General features: G+C 46.2%; 1 pseudogene; it reads right to left on the bottom strand.

Moving 5' to 3' along the window:
- Nucleotides 1-4,968: 4,968 nt before the first annotated feature.
- LOC123112566 (nucleotide pyrophosphatase/phosphodiesterase-like) overlaps nt 4,969-7,658 on the bottom strand; it is a 4,321-nt pseudogene continuing 1,631 nt past the window's right edge.

The following is a 7,658-nucleotide window of genomic DNA, read 5'->3' as shown; positions in this document are numbered from 1 at the left end:
GGAGAGATAACACCCCTAGCCCTGCCGAGTGTGGTTGATATGCAATAGTACAAGGTTGCTCCTAGAGCTGTATGGAGGAGGAAGGAAGGCTAGCCAAGGCTTAGGCTGCTCCTTCTCCTCGGGTGGATTCTACTGTTTGGTGGCTAGTTTCTCTATGCTTTCCTCCTTGCTTACTTCTCTACTTGCCCGTGTATGCGAGGGCTCCTGGGGGGTTTTATAGGCCAATCCCCCAGGGGTACAATGGTAATGTTACAAGTTGGTGGGTCTGGGTCGTCGGCGTCTGGGGACCCGGGCTGGGACCCGCTGGGGGCCTGTGGTTCGCCGGGTTCCCCTAGGTGTGGGCCCCGCGTGCCTAGGGGGACTGTGCGCCGTCTTGTTGATCATCAGGGCGTGGCTGAGTTGAGTCGTGTATATTGGCGCTCTGCCAGGTCGCCGCTTGCTGTCATCAGTGGTGATGACGGGGGCACTGTAGCCACGCCAGCCTTGGTCAGCGGGTAGGTGAGGGGTACTGTTGCCACACTCCGGCTGACCAGAGGCATGGGCGGGGCACTGTTGCCCTGGTCATCAGTGGCTGAAGACTCGTCCCATCGTACGGCCTGGATGGGATGGGAGCTGACCCGTGGCTGGGTTGCGGAGCACGCCATGGGTGAGCTGGCTTGTTGGGGAAGCCTTGGTTGCGCCGGGTTCGGCTGTCTTGTACTGGTTGTCGAGGCCGAGTCAAGGTGCCTGGCCGGGTCGAAGAGTTTGGCCGGGTCGCGGGGCCTGGCCGGATCGAGCGACCCGACCAAGCACATGCCGGCTTGAGGGGCGACGCCGGGCCCGTTGTTTTTGAAAAAGATCCGGGTTCCGTTGCCTGCCCGGGGTTCATCCCCCGACAACACATACGTGTCGTTTCCCCTTCTATCACTGGGATCAAGCACCGTAAGATCAAACCCATCACAAAGCACCTCTTCCCATTGCAAGATAAATAGATCAAGTGCCAAAGAAAACCCAAATATCGGAGAAGAAATACGAGGCTATAATTAATCATGCATATAAGAGATCAAAGAAGACTCAAATAAATTTCATGGATAAAAACATAGATCTGATCATAAACTGATCCAACAAGCACACATCAAAAAGACTTATGGATCTGCAAGAGACCATTGTATTGAGAATCAAGAGAGAGAGAGAAAGAGAGGAAGCCATCTAGCTACTAACTATGGACTCGTAGGTCCACAAATAACTACTCACGCATCATCCGAGAGGCACCAATGGACATGTTGAACCCCTCCGTGCTGGTGTCTAGATTGAATCTGGTGTTTCTGGAACTTGCAGCGGCTGGAATTGATTTTCGTCGACTCCCCTAGGGTTTCTGGAATATTGGGGTATTTATAGAGCAATGAGGCGGTGCGGGAGGCCACTGAGGTGGGCATAACCCAGCCGGGCGCGCTTGGGGGCCCAGGTGCGCCCTGGTGTCTTGTGCCCCCCTCGGGCTCCATCTCTGGTACTTCTTTGGCCCACTGGATGTCTTGTGGTCCAAAAAATTCACAAAAAGTTTTGCTCTCTTTGGACTCTGTTTGATATTGATTTTCTGCGATGTAAAAAACAAGCAAAAAACAGCAACTGGCACTGGGCACTATGTCAATAGGTTAGTACCAAAAAATGATATAAAATGACTATAAAATGATTGTAAAACATCCAAGAATGATAATATAATAGCATGGAAGAATAAAAAATTATAGATACATTGGAGATGTATCATTGCCCTTTCGCTGCGGCTGATGACTCAACACTGTGCATCTCGGGTCCAAGGGGTCATAGTCACCCACTTTTTTTATCTCCTCCTCTTGCTAGTTATCGAAGGGGTCAATTAGTATAAGAAGAAGAAGAAGAAGAAGAATATTAAGATTCCTCCCACTTCAAAGGTAATTCCTCTGTTGTCCTCATCCCTGATGTCCTTGGTGATATGGTGAAACTGTTGATGTTACTTGCTCTAATAGTACTGAAAGATATGCCATTATTCATGATCTAGCTGATAGTGCACTTTCTTAGAATATTGCTTTTGCTTACAACAATCTAATGATTTCTTTACCATAATCTTATGATATCTTTTATGACTTGCATTAATTCCGCTAAAAATTATGTTCCTTTTGAAGTGTCTGGGAGCTTTAGTTGCATGATGCTATTATACATCTTGAAATTTCTGAATGGACTGTTGTGGGTAAATATAAGCACCACCCTAATATACATAATTATTCTAATGATATAGGACTAATATGTAATGTTAGGGACTAGTCGTGTAGGATGTACGAAATCTATAGCAGACACTAATGTTACTGATAATGTGGAGTTTCTGGGGCTACATGAAAATAAAAAATAAACAATTTCTCCTTGTTTCCTTCGTTTCATTTCTAGTAGCTTTGATTTTTCTGGGTCTCTCTTCGTACTAAGGGGACCGTTGGGGCTATCATAGTATGGAGTTTAGTGTTGAACTTTATGATGTGATAGAAGCAACTATGTTGCCTACCCTAATTGGAGGTGATTTTAACTTGGTTAGATTTGCAAAGGAATAAAGTAATGAGGTGGTTAATCATCTGTTAACCCACCTTTTTAATTACCAGGTCATATACATGGATCTTGTTCGAACTTAAACTTGTCAATAGATATTTTACATGGGCCAGTAAACCTTATCCTTGATGCCCTAGATATTCTTTTTGCTACAACTGGTTAGGATCAAATACGTTAAATTTCTCAAAGTTTCAACTAGGGTTGTAAATGATCCTTTTCTTACTCTAGGTGATTCTAAATTCAGTGCCTTTTTTAGACATGCTTATTTATTTATTTTCAAGTTACATCCACTGAAACTTACGCCTTATTTAAGTTCCTAGTCCATTTTGTAACAAAACCCTTTAGTACAGCTCAGAAAACATTACACACCCAATCGCTACTTTTGGTCTGTTTTCTGAGCATGGTCGTCATACAAATCTTATCCCATGCTAACCTCCATCATTCTTTGCTTTTAGTCCTACTGTCTTTGCAGGTTCTACTGACATCCTCTGTCAGTTTGGAAGTGAAGATAGCAAACATTTTATCCCTAATAATAAGAAGGGTAACTTTGAATAAAAGCATTGCCAACAAATGAAAGTGGAAGATGGGACTCAAAGAAAACTACTAATTGATATTTCACATCTTAAAATATGAGCACAACCTACTAGTACACTTTATGCAATGTATAATTATCTATTTGGCAACACCTCAACTTTAAAGCTTTACACTCAAGATATCTCAGCCAATTTATTTGCTACATTCATATACTCTCTAGAAGCACTACCAAGTTATGTAGATACTTAAGCATAATATCTAAAATGATACATACAAACACATTATGTAGATCAAGGGCATGCATTAACTCATAAGAGAACCTGAAAATGTTTGTTTGTTCAAATTAAATGGGAAATCATTATAACAAAAGATTTTGTCAAACAACCCAAATTAGATAGTACAAAAAAATGCAAAAAATTCAGTTTCAATTAACACTATATTTTTGTAATCATAAATATTAAAATTGTAAGGCGGATTGTATCGTAATATAAATAATTATTTTTGCCTTGTTAATGATACTATTTCTGCCAAAATGCAGTTGCTCATACGGTACATATGAAAACATCATGCATTAAAGGCGAGCTGAATTATTATAAAGTAAAAAAGTTGAGTATAAATCTTGTTCCGGAGAACAAATATTTAGATTCAGTCGAACTTCGTCGGTGCATTGACATAGTCTAGAACCGCCTAGAGGAGATACAACAGACTCGTGTGACACTTGGGGTGAACTTGTTGGTGTATTGTTGGAGTTGGTCACGGGCCGTCGAGTTTCCTTCAGGAAGTCGTTGCCAACCTCCAGACCAAGCTGTATGAGATGGATGACAAGTTCAAGAAGGTATTTCTTGTAATTGGTGCTCAACAGGTTCGTGCATAGCTTGGGGATGGTGAGATTGTGCATGTCGTACAAGGTGTTTGTGGCGCGGTCGAGGAGGCAAAGCTTGTACTTGTTTTGGATTTCCCAACACTTCATGGTGACCTTGTCCATCTACTCCATCATGCAATGCCCGGAGCGGAGGGGTGTCACACCCGTCACCACGGCCCGAACTTGTTCCTCGTCCATGTTGTCGCTGACTAGCTTCTTGACATCTTCGAGTTTACTGAGTTTGTGCTCCTTCGCGACTTCAATGGCGTCTGTCTCCGCTTGTGATCCTTTGCAGCTGCAAATGCAACATTCTTTAGAGAACCTCACACAGTCCCAGGTATCTAAATCGAGACTTCTTCATTTATATTGGCCATGGAAGCAATATAGAAATATCTCTTTGTTAGAATCTGGCATGTAAATTTCGTTGTTCACATTGTTATATATACACACATGGAGAAAGAATCTTGTCCCATATGAATATGGGTTGATCTTGCGGGTGTTTCACCGCTTTAGCCATATCATTCATATCCAGACTCCGATTGCGTGTTCTTCACCTCGCCTTGAATCTATCAGCTTACTCTTGATCATCACATTGGTTTCCACATCATTGGCCAACAAACATTCGGAGGAACATCGACAACCACCACGCGTCCATCACCCATGACTACGTCATCAACAATGACCACTTCACCTTTTGACACCTTCACCGGAAGCAAGGCCAATACCTACTTCGTCAAGGCTAAAGGTGGCGTGAGGTATCACTCCGTCACAAGCTTTGCCTTTCACCTTGCCATTACCTTCTTTAGCCATTCTACCGATTTCGTTGATCCTATTGAGACTAGCTATTTGAGTATTGCCACCATAGTGACATTTTCATATACATCATTGCTATCTTGAGCATCGCATAGTGAGCATACATCTTTTGGTGTTCTTGAGCATCTATCATTGCTATCTTGAGCATCATGTACATCTTCATCATCTTTATCGAGAAAAATGTACATCTTCATCATATACATCATTGCTATCTTGAACATCATATACATCTTCTGGTGTTCTTTGTACTAACTTGACAGTTAATGAGTAGATCGGAAGTTTCCCCGTAAAAAAAAGTAGTTTGCACATCACTTGGTATCTTGTGTACATGACTAAACTTATAGAGAATTTCTTTTCCCTTTATTTAGAGTAGAATCAGGAGAATTTGTGGACGGACGTGTTCATCTCAGTTCATGTGTACAGCCGATTTCCTCTGCATCATGTGGTGAGAGGCCAGAGGGTACAGCTACTCAGTCCCTGTGCAGGGTGAAGCTGTCGTACACCTTGCCGTCGCTGGACCGCCGGTACTCGAACTGGAGCGACCTGGCGTCGGACGCCGTGAGCTTGCCGAAACCGTAGTCCATCTCCCGGTACACGCTCCACGGCGGGGCCTCGGCGGTGAAGCTGCTCAGGTGGCTGCCGCCGCCCCCGACGACGACGTGGACGGTGCCGTGCCCGTCCGGCACGCACCTCTCCTCGTAGACAGGGCACGTCCGCTCGTACTGGTGGACGTGGCCGTAGAAGGCGACGTCCACCCGGTGCCGCCGCCACAGCCCCTCCAGGCTCTGCCGCGCCATGGGCTCCGCGAACGCCCCGTCGTAGCCGTAGAAGAAGCCCGAGGAGTAGCCGAGGACACGGTGCGCGATGAAGACCAGCCACGGCTGCTTCGCCCGGTCCACGCTGCCCAGGCAGCGGTCGAGAAACCTGTACTGTACTGCTCCGTGCCCTCCCGCCAGTCGTGCTCGCTGTCCGCCACGCAGAACCGGAACATCCCGTAGTCCATGGAGTACCAGTAGTTGTCCCTCTTCTCCGTCGGCGCGTAGTATATGGTCTCGGCCGGCACCCCGCACTCCCTGCCGGAGTCCGTGCCGTTGTACAGCGACCCGCTGTTGGGGAAATCTCGCTCGTGGTTCCCGCTGCAACGTCGGTCGATCACAGAGTCATCCAAGTTATTATCAGAGTGAAATGATTCTAGATCATGAATCTGAAAGAACCGGACGAACAAGTGTACCCTTGCGATCATGTAGGGTACTCGAGAGGTGATTGGCTCGACCTGCTGCGTGAACTGATCCCACTGCGACAGATAGCCGTTAGCGTAGGAGATGTCGCCGACGTGGAACACGATGTCGGTGTTGTCGAGGTCCCTGATCAGCGCGTCGGTGGTGTTGAGTGACGCAGGCTGGTAATTCTGGTACTCGTTGCTTCCGTCTCTCTCGTCCTACAAACCAGGGCAGCAGCATATGTAAATTCAGAAGGATCGCCCATTTGGCACACCTAAAATGTCTACGACAATTGCAACCTGAATTAGCAGGTGTTGTCAACCATATGCTTACCTTTCCCATGTCACCGAAAATAACAACCCGCTGCAGTGACTTTTGCCCGGGATAAGGAGGTGCTCTGAAGGATTTGGGCTTGCCCCATATAACTTTTCCACCATGGAGCGTGTGTGCGATTTTGTAGTAGTATCTGCAAGAGAGAAACTGCATTGTCAGACCAGTATTTGTATTTCTCATAACTGAGACAAACTCTTTGTACAACATAGGGCTGGAATTTACTCTTTCTCTGGTGATAGATTCTTCAGGAAAGCTGTGTGTATGAAGCCTGGATCCCTCCAACCAACACTACGAGCAGGTTCTCCTGCGCGACCAAAAGTACAAATCAGTTAACAAACATTCAGAACCCAGTGTACTTGTCATGGCTATCGGACAGCATAACACCGAAATTTACTACTAAATGGAACCAATTCAAACCAAAATAGGATTGCGCAAACAACGTCAGCAAAACTAAAATGCAAAGAGACTGTTACAGGCATCATACCACAGAGGCTCTCGCGACCAAAGGTGACAGTGTCAGCTGTCGCGTGCACAGGATGGCTCCCTTTCATGCCCCATTCAACAAAGGGGTGCGCCTCACTGATGCCATACCCACTTGTCCATGTGACAGTCATCTAGCATGACATGGCAGAAACCCACCCACGGTTCAGGGAAGTATTAACAGCAGATATATATAAACGATATGAAGTGCCAGCAAAACCCCACCTCGTTCCATGTTTTCCCGAGCGCTAGACGTGGGTAAACCGGGGCTTTCGGGTTCGCGAAGACGATCCTGTTCGACACCGCCACGAGCGCTGGCTGCAGATGGATTGGATGAAGTCGGTGTGATTCTCTGAATGATGGACAGATAGAAAGTGGATAGAATAGCAAGACGTGATGTGTCCACCGGTGAAGAACCCGAAGGAGAAATCCTGGCGCTGGTTGATCAACTGGAACCTGAGAGCCCCTTGCCCTGACTTGTTATAACCTGACGAGTAATTCGCAAACTGATACTGAAACCAGCACAAAGAAATAATTCAAGTCAAGACTTGGCACTCCCATTCAAACTCTGAAGAATGTGAAGATTGCTCTGCTCAGTGTATATGGCACGCACCTTTATTGGCGCCGAGCAGATCGCAGGGCCAGGGCCTGACCCGTGGGAACCAGGGCACGTGGACGCGCTGCAGGAAAGAGCAAGAAGTAATCAGATGAGGGGTTCATCACTCGGTCGGACCACAGTTGAAAATCTGAGCATTCAGAAAACGGAAATGGACTAGAGCAGTTTCATACTTGAAATTGGAAGGGGAGAATACCCCGATCCAGTCGCCGTCGCTTGCGCGTGGTATCTTCGCCCTGTCCTCCACAAT

Source organism: Triticum aestivum, chromosome 5B, assembly GCF_018294505.1.
Source record: "Triticum aestivum cultivar Chinese Spring chromosome 5B, IWGSC CS RefSeq v2.1, whole genome shotgun sequence".
Taxonomy (NCBI): domain Eukaryota; kingdom Viridiplantae; phylum Streptophyta; class Magnoliopsida; order Poales; family Poaceae; genus Triticum; species Triticum aestivum.
Note: the sequence above shows the minus strand (reverse complement) of the source record. Positions and strands in the feature narration are given on the sequence as shown.